Source organism: Protopterus annectens, chromosome 2.part1, assembly GCF_019279795.1.
Source record: "Protopterus annectens isolate FY-2018-M chromosome 2.part1, PAN1.0, whole genome shotgun sequence".
Lineage (NCBI taxonomy): Eukaryota > Metazoa > Chordata > Ceratodontiformes > Protopteridae > Protopterus > Protopterus annectens.
Window position 1 is genome coordinate 113,382,906 of NC_056729.1, and position 15,237 is coordinate 113,398,142.

Below are 15,237 nucleotides of genomic sequence, written 5' to 3' on the forward strand. Positions count from 1 at the left end.
CATAATACAGGAATTAACACATGCTACAGGATAAACATTAGAGTATAGTGTCCATGAGAAATGTGCCTTATGGAGGTGAGCTACTCAAAGTGTATGCCGTTAGTGGAAAATGGCATCCCCAGTTGGTAGGTAATCCTTTATGGGAAGCAACCTATAAGTAAAATGAGGTCACGTATATGTAGGGGCTGAGAAATTAAGGAGCTCAACTCACTTAAGTGATGTTGGGATAGGAATCCCTTGCCGCCACGCTGACTCTACACAGGCGATTAAATCTGGCGTACTCAGTAAATGAATTCCCACTATTAGGTGAAGAGACTCAATTAAGTGATGTTAGGGTAGGAATCCCTTGCCCCCACGCTGACTCTACACAGGCGAAAAAGTCTGTAGTCGCCAGTAAATGAATTCACACTGTTAGGTGAAGAGACAGCATTAACAATTAGGGGTTCAGCGATTGAGCAGGTCAATGCGCTGTATCAAGATGCGAAAGAAATAGTAGGTCCTCGCGGTCACGTTTAAAGGACAATAAACTACTGACTCTTTAGCGACCCTGAAATAGGTGCAATGGTGTCTCAGGCTGGGGTGAAGCCTTTGAGAGGCGCTACACTCTTCGTGAAAGACGCCAAGGGTTTGTACGCCCACGTGCTCGCCTAACGGCTGCAGCAGAGCAACGAAAGTAGTACTGGACAGAAAAAAATATTTTAGAATCACATAAAATAGAACATTAGACCAGTAGTAGGGGATAATATGTAAGGCAGCACACATATAACATAATATAACAATTCCAAAGAACTTATAGTTTCTTCCAGTAGGATGCAACAATACAAGTATTGCAGTAAGTACGCCACAGGTCAGGTGAATACGCTAGTCTAAATTGGTAAATCTAACCCCTTAGTAACTGCTCACGGAACCATGGAAGTATTGCGAACTAGTGTACTTGCGATTTAGTGGAAAATAAATATTTTAGTCATTTCTCAAAGGCAGTAGCGAGACTAATAAAATGCCGTATTAGGTAAATTCAAGTAGCATAAATACTTTAAGGTAAAGCTGTGAAAGCTAACATTAGCGGTAGCCAGTACATACACACTCTCCTACATAAAGTAATCAAGAACATCTGTTGCATTGATAGACATAAAACAAGCTTTCAAAGATATAACATATACATAAAGCTTTCAGTATAGATAGTCGACAAGACTGCCAGGTAAACAACAACTGAAAAATGGCGCAAAATGCAGCAAGTAGCTAAAGATACAAATGCATTCATGTACTCACTGTCACGGGATAAGCATCTATCTCCAGACATCCAACAGCAAACAATACCAGGGGAAGAAAGATGGCGAAGGGCAGGGGTTGTATTTATAAGGTAATAGGTAGATACGTGGTAGGGAGAAGAGGGAGTGATCCTAAAAGTAAGCCATGGGGAGGAGTTTGCGAGCTAGTGAGCGTCTCATTACAGGATAGTAGAATAGCGATAGGGATAGGAAAGGTGAAAGGAGGTAGAAGTAAAGGCGTAGTAGAAGATAGTAAGTGGTGTGAGGTAGTGAAATGAGAGTTCAGAGATGGACACAGCCAAGAAGCAAAGGAATACAGAGGGTATAGTAAGAGTTAGAGGAGGTAGAGTAAACACTATAGGCGGTAGGAAGGATAGATAGGCTAAAGGAGGGAAATGAAGGACGGGAAGGAAAGACACAGGAGAGTGGAGATCAGCAGGAAACAATCAGAGAAAGGGAAGGACAAACAGGTAAGTCAGTAGTATAATGTAGGAAAGGTACCTACTAGTAGGTAAGATAGGTAAAGATAGAAGTGAAGTGGAGGTAATAAACTGTGGAGGGGGGAATATGCAGGCTGTTGGAAGTGCAGGAGGGGTGCTCAACCCGAGATATACAACTATAGTAAGACTGGTCAAGCAAGGAATTGTAACATACTTAAAATCACAAAGTGAGTCGTTGCCACTTGAAAATACAATATTAGGGCTCAAGTATGAGGTTCTTCTATTCCCAGAATGGTGGTAGGCAGGAGGGAGGCTTTGCTTAAGTTACACAGTAGACCACTCTGTTAAAGATAATGAGGGAGAAAGATAGTGAGTGAATAGAGCTTAGAAGTTGGAAACACATGTAGTAACAGTTAATAACCTTATTTAAAACAATAGTATCACTGCAATAGTAGGTGAAAAATATTAAACATTGGAGACAGTAAACAATAAAAGTACTTTAGAATTAACAGTACTGTGCATTAGGAGGTATATCATAATACAGGAATTAACACATGCTACAGGATAAACATTAGAGTATAGTGTCCATGAGAAATGTGCCTTATGGAGGTGAGCTACTCAAAGTGTATGCCGTTAGTGGAAAATGGCATCCCCAGTTGGTAGGTAATCCTTTATGGGAAGCAACCTATAAGTAAAATGAGGTCACGATATGTAGGGGCTGAGAAATTAAGGAGCTCAACTCACTTAAGTGATGTTGGGATAGGAATCCCTTGCCGCCACGCTGACTCTACACAGGCGATTAAATCTGGCGTACCCAGTAAATGAATTCCCACTATTAGGTGAAGAGACTCAATTAAGTGATGTTAGGGTAGGAATCCCTTGCCCCCACGCTGACTCTACACAGGCGAAAAAGTCTGTAGTCGCCAGTAAATGAATTCACACTGTTAGGTGAAGAGACAGCATTAACAATTAGGGGTTCAGCGATTGAGCAGGTCAATGCGCTGTATCAAGATGCGAAAGAAATAGTAAGTCCTCGCGGTCACGTTAAAAGGACAATAAACTACTGACTCTTTAGCGACCCTGAAATAGGTGCAATGGTGTCTCAGGCTGGGGTGAAGCCTTTGAGAGGCGCTACACTCTTGGTGAAAGACGCCAAGGGTTTGTACGCCCACGTGCTCGCCTAACGGCTGCAGCAGAGCAACGAAAGTAGTACTGGACAGAAAAATTATTTTAGAATCACATAAAATAGAACATTAGACCAGTAGTAGGGGATAATATGTAAGGCAGCACAAATATAACATAATATAACAATTCCAAAGAACTTATAGTTTCTTCCAGTAGGATGCAACAATACAAGTATTGCAGTAAGTACGCCACAGGTCAGGTGAATACGCTAGTCTAAATTGGTAAATCTAACCCCTTAGTAACTGCTCACGGAACCATGGAAGTATTGCGAACTAGTGTACTTGCGATTTAGTGGAAAATAAATATTTTAGTCATTTCTCAAAGGCAGTAGCGAGACTAATAAAATGCCGTATTAGGTAAATTCAAGTAGCATAAATACTTTAAGGTAAAGCTGTGAAAGCTAACATTAGCGGTAGCCAGTACATACACACTCTCCTACATAAAGTAATCAAAAACATCTGTTGCATTGATAGACATAAAACAAGCTTTCAAAGATATAACATATACATAAAGCTTTCAGTATAGATAGTCGACAAGACTGCCAGGTAAACAACAACTGAAAATGGCGCAAAATGCAGCAAGTAGCTAAAGATACAAATGCATTCATGTACTCACTGTCACGGGATAAGCATCTATCTCCAGACATCCAACAGCAAACAATACCAGGGGAAGAAAGATGGCGTCGAAGGGCAGGGGGTTGTATTTATAAGGTAATAGGTAGATACGTGGTAGGGAGAAGAGGGAGTGATCCTAAAAGTAAGCCATGGGGAGGAGTTTGCGAGCTAGTGAGCGTCTCATTACAGGATAGTAGAATAGCGATAGGGATAGGAAAGGTGAAAGGAGGTAGAAGTAAAGGCGTAGTAGAAGATAGTAAGTGGTGTGAGGTAGTGAAATGAGAGTTCAGAGATGGACACAGCCAAGAAGCGCAAAGGAATACAGAGGGTATAGTAAGAGTTAGAGGAGGTAGAGTAAACACTATAGGCGGTAGGAAGGATAGATAGGCTAAAGGAGGGAAATGAAGGACGGGAAGGAAAGACACAGGAGAGTGGAGATCAGCAGGAAACAATCAGAGAAAGGGAAGGACAAACAGGTAAGTCAGTAGTATAATGTAGGAAAGGTACCTACTAGTAGGTAAGATAGGTAAAGATAGAAGTGAAGTGGAGGTAATAAACTGTGGAGGGGGGAATATGCAGGCTGTTGGAAGTGCAGGAGGGGTGCTCAACCCGAGATATACAACTATAGTAAGACTGGTCAAGCAAGGAATTGTAACATACTTAAAATCACAAAGTGAGTCGTTGCCACTTGAAAATACAATATTAGGGCTCAAGTATGAGGTTCTTCTATTCCCAGAATGGTGGTAGGCAGGAGGGATTCTTTGCTTAAGTTACACAGTAGACCACTCTGTTAAAGATAATGAGGGAGAAAGATAGTGAGTGAATAGAGCTTAGAAGTTGGAAACACATGTAGTAACAGTTAATAACCTTATTTAAAAACAATAGTATCACTGCAATAGTAGGTGAATAATATTAAACATTGGAGACAGTAAACAATAAAAGTACTTTAGAATTAACAGTACTGTGCATTAGGAGGTATATCATAATACAGGAATTAACACATGCTACAGGATAAACATTAGAGTATAGTGTCCATGAGAAATGTGCCTTATGGAGGTGAGCTACTCAAAGTGTATGCCGTTAGTGGAAAATGGCATCCCCAGTTGGTAGGTAATCCTTTATGGGAAGCAACCTATAAGTAAAATGAGGTCACGTATATGTAGGGGCTGAGAAATTAAGGAGCTCAACTCACTTAAGTGATGTTGGGATAGGAATCCCTTGCCGCCACGCTGACTCTACACAGGCGATTAAATCTGGCGTACCCAGTAAATGAATTCCCACTATTAGGTGAAGAGACTCAATTAAGTGATGTTAGGGTAGGAATCCCTTGCCCCCACGCTGACTCTACACAGGCGAAAAAGTCTGTAGTCGCCAGTAAATGAATTCACACTGTTAGGTGAAGAGACAGCATTAACAATTAGGGGTTCAGCGATTGAGCAGGTCAATGCGCTGTATCAAGATGCGAAAGAAATAGTAAGTCCTCGCGGTCACGTTAAAAGGACAATAAACTACTGACTCTTTAGTGACCCTGAAATAGGTGCAATGGTGTCTCAGGCTGGGGTGAAGCCTTTGAGAGGCGCTATACTCTTGGTGAAAGACGCCAAGGGTTTGTACGCCCACGTGCTCGCCTAACGGCTGCAGCAGAGCAACGAAAGTAGTACTGGACAGAAAAAAATATTTTAGAATCACATAAAATAGAACATTAGACCAGCAGTAGGGGATAATATGTAAGGCAGCACAAATATAACATAATATAACAATTCCAAAGAACTTATAGTTTCTTCCAGTAGGATGCAACAATACAAGTATTGCAGTAAGTACGCCACAGGTCAGGTGAATATGCTACTCTAAATTGGTAAATCTAACCCCTTAGTAACTGCTCACAGAACCATGGAAGTATTGCGAACTAGTGTACTTGCAATTTAGTGGAAAATAAATATTTTAGTCATTTCTCAAAGGCAGTAGCGAGACTAACAAAATGCCGTATTAGGTAAATTCAAGTAGCATAAATACTTTAAGGTAAAGCTGTGAAAGCTAACATTAGCGGTAGCCAGTACATACACACTCTCCTACATAAAGTAATCAAAAACATCTGTTGCATTGATAGACATAAAACAAGCTTTCAAAGATATAACATATACATAAAGCTTTCAGTATAGATAGTCGACAAGACTGCCAGGTAAACAACAACTGAAAAATGGCGCAAAATGCAGCAAGTAGCTAAAGATACAAATGCATTCATGTACTCACTGTCACGGGATAAGCATCTATCTCCAGACATCCAACAGCAAACAATACCAGGGGAAGAAAGATGGCGTCGAAGGGCAGGGGGTTGTATTTATAAGGTAATAGGTAGATACGTGGTAGGGAGAAGAGGGAGTGATCCTAAAAGTAAGCCATGGGGAGGAGTTTGCGAGCTAGTGAGCATCTCATTACAGGATAGTAGAATAGCGATAGGGATAGGAAAGGTGAAAGGAGGTAGAAGTAAAGGCGTAGTAGAAGATAGTAAGTGGTGTGAGGTAGTGAAATGAGAGTTCAGAGATGGACACAGCCAAGAAGCGCAAAGGAATACAGAGGGTATAGTAAGAGTTAGAGGAGGTAGAGTAAACACTATAGGCGGTAGGAAGGATAGATAGGCTAAAGGAGGGAAATGAAGGACGGGAAGGAAAGACACAGGAGAGTGGAGATCAGCAGGAAACAATCAGAGAAAGGGAAGGACAAACAGGTAAGTCAGTAGTATAATGTAGGAAAGGTACCTACTAGTAGGTAAGATAGGTAAAGATAGAAGTGAAGTGGAGGTAATAAACTGTGGAGGGGGGAATATGCAGGCTGTTGGAAGTGCAGGAGGGGTGCTCAACCCGAGATATACAACTATAGTAAGACTGGTAAGCAAGGAATTGTAACATACCTAAAATCACAAAGTGAGTCGGTGCCACTTGAAAATACAATATTAGGGCTCAAGTATGAGGTACTTCTATTCCCAGAATGGTGGTAGGCAGGAGGGAGGCTTTGCTTAGGTTACACAGTAGACCACTCTGTTAAAGATAATGAAGGAGAAAGATAGTGAGTGAATAGAGCTTAGAAGTTGGAAACATGTAATAACAGTTAATAACCTTATTTAAAAACAATAGTATCACTGCAATAGTAGGTGAAAAATATTAAACATTGGAGACAGTAAACAATAAAAGTACTTTAGAATTAACAGTACTGTGCATTAGGAGGTATATCATAATACAGGAATTAACACATGCTACAGGATAAACATTAGAGTATAGTGTCCATGAGAAATGTGCCTTATGGAGGTGAGCTACTCAAAGTGTATGCCGTTAGTGGAAAATGGCATCCCCAGTTGGTAGGTAATCCTTAATGGGAAGCAACCTATAAGTAAAATGAGGTCACGTATATGTAGGGGCTGAGAAATTAAGGAGCTCAACTCACTTAAGTGATGTTGGGATAGGAATCCCTTGCCGCCACGCTGACTCTACACAGGCGATTAAATCTGGCGTACCCAGTAAATGAATTCCCACTATTAGGTGAAGAGACTCAATTAAGTGATGTTAGGGTAGGAATCCCTTGCCCCCACGCTGACTCTACACAAGCGAAAAAGTCTGTAGTCGCCAGTAAATGAATTCACACTGTTAGGTGAAGAGACAGCATTAACAATTAGGGGTTCAGCGATTGAGCAGGTCAATGCGCTGTATCAAGATGCGAAAGAAATAGTAAGTCCTCGCGGTCACGTTAAAAGGACAATAAACTTCTGACTCTTTAGCGACCCTGAAATAGGTGCAATGGTGTCTCAGGCTGGGGTGAAGCCTTTGAGAGGCGCTACACTCTTGGTGAAAGACGCCAAGGGTTTGTACGCCCACGTGCTCGCCTAACGGCTGCAGCAGAGCAACGAAAGTAGTACTGGACAGAAAAAAATATTTTAGAATCACATAAAATAGAACATTAGACCAGTAGTAGGGGATAATATGTAAGGCAGCACAAATATAACATAATATAACAATTCCAAAGAACTTATAGTTTCTTCCAGTAGGATGCAACAATACAAGTATTGCAGTAAGTACATACAGGTCAGGTGAATACGCTAGTCTAAATTGGTAAATCTAACCCCTTAGTAACTGCTCACGGAACCATGGAAGTATTGCGAACTAGTGTACTTGCGATTTAGTGGAAAATAAATATTTTAGTCATTTCTCAAAGGCAGTAGCGAGACTAATAAAATGCCGTATTAGGTAAATTCAAGTAGCATAAATACTTTAAGGTAAAGCTGTGAAAGCTAACATTAGCGGTTGCCAGTACATACACACTCTCCTACATAAAGTAATCAAAAACATCTGTTGCATTGATAGACATAAAACAAGCTTTCAAAGATATAACATATACATAAAGCTTTCAGTATAGATAGTCGACAAGACTGCCAGGTAAACAACAACTGAAAAATGGCGCAAAATGCAGCAAGTAGCTAAAGATACAAATGCATTCATGTACTCACTGTCACGGGATAAGCATCTATCTCCAGACCTCAAACAGCAAACAATACCAGGGGAAGAAAGATGGCGTCGAAGGGCAGTGGGTTGTATTTATAAGGTAATAGGTAGATACGTGGTAGGGAGAAGAGGGAGTGATCCTAAAAGTAAGCCATGGGGAGGAGTTTGCGAGCTAGTGAGCGTCTCATTACAGGATAGTAGAATAGCGATAGGGATAGGAAAGGTGAAAGGAGGTAGAAGTAAAGGCGTAGTAGAAGATAGTAAGTGGTGTGAGGTAGTGAAATGAGAGTTCAGAGATGGACACAGCCAAGAAGCGCAAAGGAATACAGAGGGTATAGTAAGAGTTAGAGGAGGTAGAGTAAACACTATAGGCGGTAGGAAGGATAGATAGGCTAAAGGAGGGAAATGAAGGACGGGAAGGAAAGACACAGGAGAGTGGAGATCAGCAGGAAACAATCAGAGAAAGGGAAGGACAAACAGGTAAGTCAGTAGTATAATGTAGGAAAGGTACCTACTAGTAGGTAAGATAGGTAAAGATAGAAGTGAAGTGGAGGTAATAAACTGTGGAGGGGGGAATATGCAGGCTGTTTGAAGTGCAGGAGGGGTGCTCAACCCGAGATATACAACTATAGTAAGACTGGTCAAGCAAGGAATTGTAACATACTTAAAATCACAAAGTGAGTCGTTGCCACTTGAAAATACAATATTAGGGCTCAAGTATGAGGTTCTTCTATTCCCAGAATGGTGGTAGGCAGGAGGGAGGCTTTGCTTAAGTTACACAGTAGACCACTCTGTTAAAGATAATGAGGGAGAAAGATAGTGAGTGAATAGAGCTTAGAAGTTGGAAACACATGTAGTAACAGTTAATAACCTTATTTAAAAACAATAGTATCACTGCAATAGTAGGTGAAAAATATTAAACATTGGAGACAGTAAACAATAAAGGTACTTTAGAATTAACAGTACTGTGCATTAGGAGGTATATCATAATACAGGAATTAACACATGCTACAGGATAAACATTAGAGTATAGTGTCCATGAGAAATGTGCCTTATGGAGGTGAGCTACTCAAAGTGTATGCCGTTAGTGGAAAATGGCATCCCCAGTTGGTAGGTAATCCTTTATGGGAAGCAACCTATAAGTTAAATGAGGTCACGTATATGTAGGGGCTGAGAAATTAAGGAGCTCAACTCACTTAAGTGATGTTGGGATAGGAATCCCTTGCCGCCACGCTGACTCTACACAGGCGATTAAATCTGGCGTACCCAGTAAATGAATTCCCACTATTAGGTGAAGAGACTCAATTAAGTGATGTTAGGGTAGGAATCCCTTGTCCCCACGCTGACTCTACACAGGCGAAAAAGTCTGTAGTCGCCAGTAAATGAATTCACACTGTTAGGTGAAGAGACAGCATTAACAATTAGGGGTTCAGCGATTGAGCAGGTCAATGCGCTGTATCAAGATGCGAAAGAAATGTAAGTCCTCGCGGTCATGTTAAAAGGACAATAAACTACTGACTCTTTAGCGACCCTGAAATAGGTGCAATGGTGTCTCAGGCTGGGGTGAAGCCTTTGAGAGGCGCTACACTCTTGGTGAAAGACGCCAAGGGTTTATGCATGCGTGCTCGCCTAACGGCTGCAGCAGAGCAACGAAAGTAGTACTGGACAGAAAAAAATATTTTAGAATCACATAAAATAGAACATTAGACCAGTAGTAGGGGATAATATGTAAGGCAGCACAAATATAACATAATATAACAATTCCAAAGAACTTATAGTTTCTTCCAGTAGGATGCAACAATACAAGTATTGCAGTAAGTGCCACAGGTCAGGTGAATACGCTAGTCTAAATTGGTAAATCTAACCCCTTAGTAACTGCTCACGGAACCATGGAAGTATTGCGAACTAGTGTACTTGCGATTTAGTGGAAAATAAATATTTTAGTCATTTCTCAAAGACAGTAGCGAGACTAATAAAATGCCGTATTAGGTAAATTCAAGTAGCATAAATACTTTAAGGTAAAGCTGTGAAAGCTAACATTAGCGGTAGCCAGTACATACACACTCTCCTACATAAAGTAATCAAAACATCTGTTGCATTGATAGACATAAAACAAGCTTTCAAAGATATAACATATACATAAAGCTTTCAGTATAGATAGTCGACAAGACTGCCAGGTAAACAACAACTGGAAAATGGCGCAAAATGCAGCAAGTAGCTAAAGATACAAATGCATTCATGTACTCACTGTCACGGGATAAGCATCTATCTCCAGACATCCAACAGCAAACAATACCAGGGGAAGAAAGATGGCGTCGAAGGGCAGGGGGTTGTATTTATAAGGTAATAGGTAGATACGTGGTAGGGAGAAGAGGAGTGATCCTAAAAGTAAGCCATGGGGAGGAGTTTGCGAGCTAGTGAGCGTCTCATTACAGGATAGTAGAATAGCGATAGGGATAGGAAAGGTGAAAGGAGGTAGAAGTAAAGGCGTAGTAGAAGATAGTAAGTGGTGTGAGGTAGTGAAATGAGAGTTCAGAGATGGACACAGCCAAGAAGCGCAAAGGAATACAGAGGGTATAGTAAGAGTTAGAGGAGGTAGAGTAAACACTATAGGCGGTAGGAAGGATAGATAGGCTAAAGGAGGGAAATGAAGGACGGGAAGGAAAGACACAGGAGAGTGGAGATCAGCAGGAAACAATCAGAGAAAGGGAAGGACAAACAGGTAAGTCAGTAGTATAATGTAGGAAAGGTACCTACTAGTAGGTAAGATAGGTAAAGATAGAAGTGAAGTGGAGGTAATAAACTGTGGAGGGGGGAATATGCAGGCTGCTGGAAGTGCAGGAGGGGTGCTCAACCCGAGATATACAACTATAGTAAGACTGGTCAAGCAAGGAATTGTAACATACTTAAAATCACAAAGTGAGTCGTTGCCACTTGAAAATACAATATTAGGGCTCAAGTATGAGGTTCTTCTATTCCCAGAATGGTGGTAGGCAGGAGGGAGGCTTTGCTTAAGTTACACAGTAGACCACTTTAAAATCACAAAGTGAGTCATTGCCACTTGAAAATACAATATTAGGGCTCAAGTATGAGGTTCTTCTATTCCCAGAATGGTGGTAGGCAGGAGGGAGGCTTTGCTTAAGTTACACAGTAGACCACTTTAAAATCACAAAGTGAGTCGTTGCCACTTGAAAATACAATATTAGGGCTTAAGTATGAGGTTCTTCTATTCCCAGAATGGTGGTAGGCAGGAGGGAGGCTTTGCTTAAGTTACACAGTAGACCACTTTAAAATCACAAAGTGAGTCGTTGCCACTTGAAAATACAATATTAGGGCTCAAGTATGAGGTTCTTCTATTCCCAGAATGGTGGTAGGCAGGAGGGAGGCTTTGCTTAAGTTACACAGTAGACCACTTTAAAATCACAAAGTGAGTCGTTGCCACTTGAAAATACAATATTAGGGCTCAAGTATGAGGTTCTTCTATTCCCAGAATGGTGGTAGGCAGGAGGGAGGCTTTGCTTAAGTTACACAGTAGACCACTTTAAAATCACAAAGTGAGTCGTTGCCACTTGAAAATACAATATTAGGGCTCAAGTATGAGGTTCTTCTATTCCCAGAATGGTGGTAGGCAGGAGGAGGCTTTGCTTAAGTTACACAGTAGACCACTTTAAAATCACAAAGTGAGTCGTTGCCACTTGAAAATACAATATTAGGGCTCAAGTATGAGGTTCTTCTATTCCCAGAATGGTGGTAGGCAGGAGGGAGGCTTTGCTTAAGTTACACAGTAGACCACTTTAAAATCACAAAGTGAGTCGTTGCCACTTGAAAATACAATATTAGGGCTCAAGTATGAGGTTCTTCTATTCCCAGAATGGTGGTAGGCAGGAGGATGAGGTTCTTCTATTCCCAGAATGGTGGTAGGCAGGAGGGAGGCTTTGCTTAAGTTACACAGTAGACCACTTTAAAATCACAAAGTGAGTCGTTGCCACTTGAAAATACAATATTAGGGCTCAAGTATGAGGTTCTTCTATTCCCAGAATGGTGGTAGGCAGGAGGGAGGCTTTGCTTAAGTTACACAGTAGACCACTTGTCACGGGATAAGCATCTATTTCCAGACATCCAACAGCAAACAATACCAGGGGAAGAAAGATGATTGGCTTACGGTCAGACCTGACCAATGAGAGGGTGACCATTGGTGTGGAGCATCAATTTCCCATGTTGGTAATAACCAGGTCTATGATATTGGAACCCGTATTGGGACTATGGATTAGTTGAGCCAGGGAATTGGAATTTATGAATTCCAAGAACTGTTGGGCAAAGGTGTTGGTACATGAGTAGTTTTCCCAGTTAATGGCAGGGTAGTTGAAATCACCCAGCATTAGGGTGTTTGGCTGTATCTTAATATTTTCCAGTATGTTTAGAAAGTTGTAGTAAGAATCTTGGGGAATGTTGTGGGATCTGTAGCAAGCTACAATTTAGATTGCAGTCTTATCTAGTTCAGTTGCACCTGGAGAATTTCAGACGCATTGTGTTGAGCAACTAGCCTGGTGATGTAAATATCCTTGGTGAATATGGACACTCCTCTACCTTTAGTGTTTTGGTCCTGGTTTGATGGCCGAAAAGTGTGGTAAGAGTTGTAGCCTGGTATTGCAGGGGTGCTCTCTGGAGCCTTGAACCAGGTCTCAGTTACTGCACAGATATCGATGTTCTCCATTTTTAGGAGTGCCTCGAGAGAGTGCATTTTGAGGTTTAGATTTCTAGCATTGAGTAGCATTAACTTCAGATTTTACATGCTTGTACCTGTTACGGTGGTGGTTTTGTCACTTGAACTTTGCCTAAAAAGGCACTATAGGGGTGGCAAAAGCCTTAGCCAGTAACCTGAATCCCAGGCATGACAGGTGCAGACTATCTCTGGCAAAGCATCTTGGTCTGTTGATCATGTCCTCCCAGGCAGACAGATACTGGATCCCCTTTGAAAGACACCAGAAGCTTAGCCAATTGTTGAAGTCAATCATTTTGTCCTTATACTGTGGTAATATTCTGGGTGAAGGCAGGATGCTACTCAGGGCTAGGGTCATACCTGCCTGGGCCACATGATCTGAGAGCTCTTCCATGTCTCTTTTCATGTAGTCCAGGTAGGTATGTCTCAAGTCATTCACTCCAACATGGACAATGACAGAGTCATATTTGTACTTGTTGTGGAGTGACTTGAGTGCATGCATTATGTGATGGATCCTGGCACCAGACAGGCAGTTGACTGTAATTTTCTCCTTCTTCAGCCTGGTGAGTGGGACATCAGTCACTTATGACTGAAGTGTTGGGTACGTTGTCTTGCCTTAGGGGCTGTTGTTGGGTGGCACACTGGTGTTGTGAGCTATGTGACACTTTGGTTGTGATTGGTGTTTGTTTGCGTTTCAGCTTCGGAGGTCCTTGTTTCTTGGGCAGGTTACTGTTAAAGGTCTCTGCATATGAGGGTTTTGTGTTGCTATGTGAGAGTGTTGGTGGTGTGGATTTAGATGGGCTATGTGTTGCTTTTGGTGTAGTGCGGGTGTTAACCTTCTCCTCTTGACTGTCTAGCACAATCTTGGGTGGAGAGAGCTTTGCTTACAGTTTGGCTATGTAAGTGCATCTCTCGCAGGTTGTATTGTTGAGTGGTAGGAGGAGAGGGTTGTCTGTGTACATGAGGAAATTGCTGCATTGCCCCAGTATGGCCAGATTCACCAGGTAGACAGGAGAAATCACCAGAAGCTGACCCCTAGACATGCCTGGTTTGGTGCTTTTTTTTGTAAAGTACGAGAGCTGTTTTCCCTTACTTTAGCAAGATACTTTGCAATTATAGGCTGTTTAGTGCTTACGATTAATTTCTCCTTATTAACAAGGAGAGTTGAGTGCTTGTATCAGTTTAATGCTTCCTAGTGCTTTCCAGCAGGTTTTAGACCAAGTGCTAGTCACAAGGATTCTTAAAGTTAAGATGAAAAAATGGTTTATCCTAAACACTGAAGTGTGCACTAGAGGAGTTAGATGTGAAAGTAGGTAACTTAAGTTTTACCTGTCTAAAAATGTAAGTTTTAGTGGAGAGTCACTATTTTTAAAACAGCAAGATAGATTGAAAGGGAGTGATCACTATTGTAGTCTGGTACTATGGAATACAATAGGATGGCTAATGAATTAAATATTTGAAGGGGGGTGATTTCACAAAATGATAATGTTATGCTTACACATGCCAGCAAAAGCAGACAGGAAATGAGATATATGGTCAAATAAATGAACATAAGAGGTAGGTAACTAGAAAGACAGTGGTGTTTAAGAACACAACAGTAACCTGGTAGAGAAAACAGGAATGAGGAACTCCACGATGGTGTAGCAGATAAAACACTTCTTTATTATAACCAAAAAAGAACAGGAATGATGAGCGCTTTCTGAAGAAGCGTACATTGTGTACGAGAAAGCGCTCATCATTCCTGTTCTTTTTTGGTTATAATAAAGAAGTGTTTTATCTGCTACACCATCGTGGAGTTCCTCATTCCTGTTTTCTCTACCTGAATTTTTGCATTTGGAGGTGAGGACCTTGGAGGTTTCATTGCTGGGATTGTGTTACGCACAACAGTAACCTGGTGGGAGGGTGGGGAAAAAATGTCTGCCTGGCTCACAAGAGACAGAGCTGTGGTCTCCTTTCAAGTTTTAATATGCAGTTAAAAGCAGAATACAAGTAAAATGCAAGGTAAAGAAAACAAATCACAGTATTCAAAATAGAAAAAGGCAATAAAGTAATACAAAATACAACAAATAAAAATCAAACTAACCTTTCCCTCACAGCAAAGTGTAGCAGAGTCTGGGTGAGCCTTTCTAGTAAATATACATAAGGTCCATCAGGGCAGGATCTAAGGATTCCTTATATGTCAGGTATAAAGCTATTCTTAGTAATCTATAGGTAGCAGAGTATAAGTCTAGGGATTTGCCTCTGCATAAGGTACTGTGTTTATGCCCTGTATTCTTTTTGTGAGGAACCTCTGTTGATGATCCTCTTGTTATATACTTCTGTCAGGTACATACCAAAGGGAGCACTGCACTCAGTGATGGGTCTGATGATGGCTTTATGAGTTGTCTGGATCTAGATTTCATGTTTTACTTATAACCTGAATGACATAGAATGCCTTTCTTACTACCTTAGTTAGCTCCTGTTGGTCCAAAGCAAGACTACCAGGAGCATGAGTCCCTAAATCTCTGACTACTGTGTCTA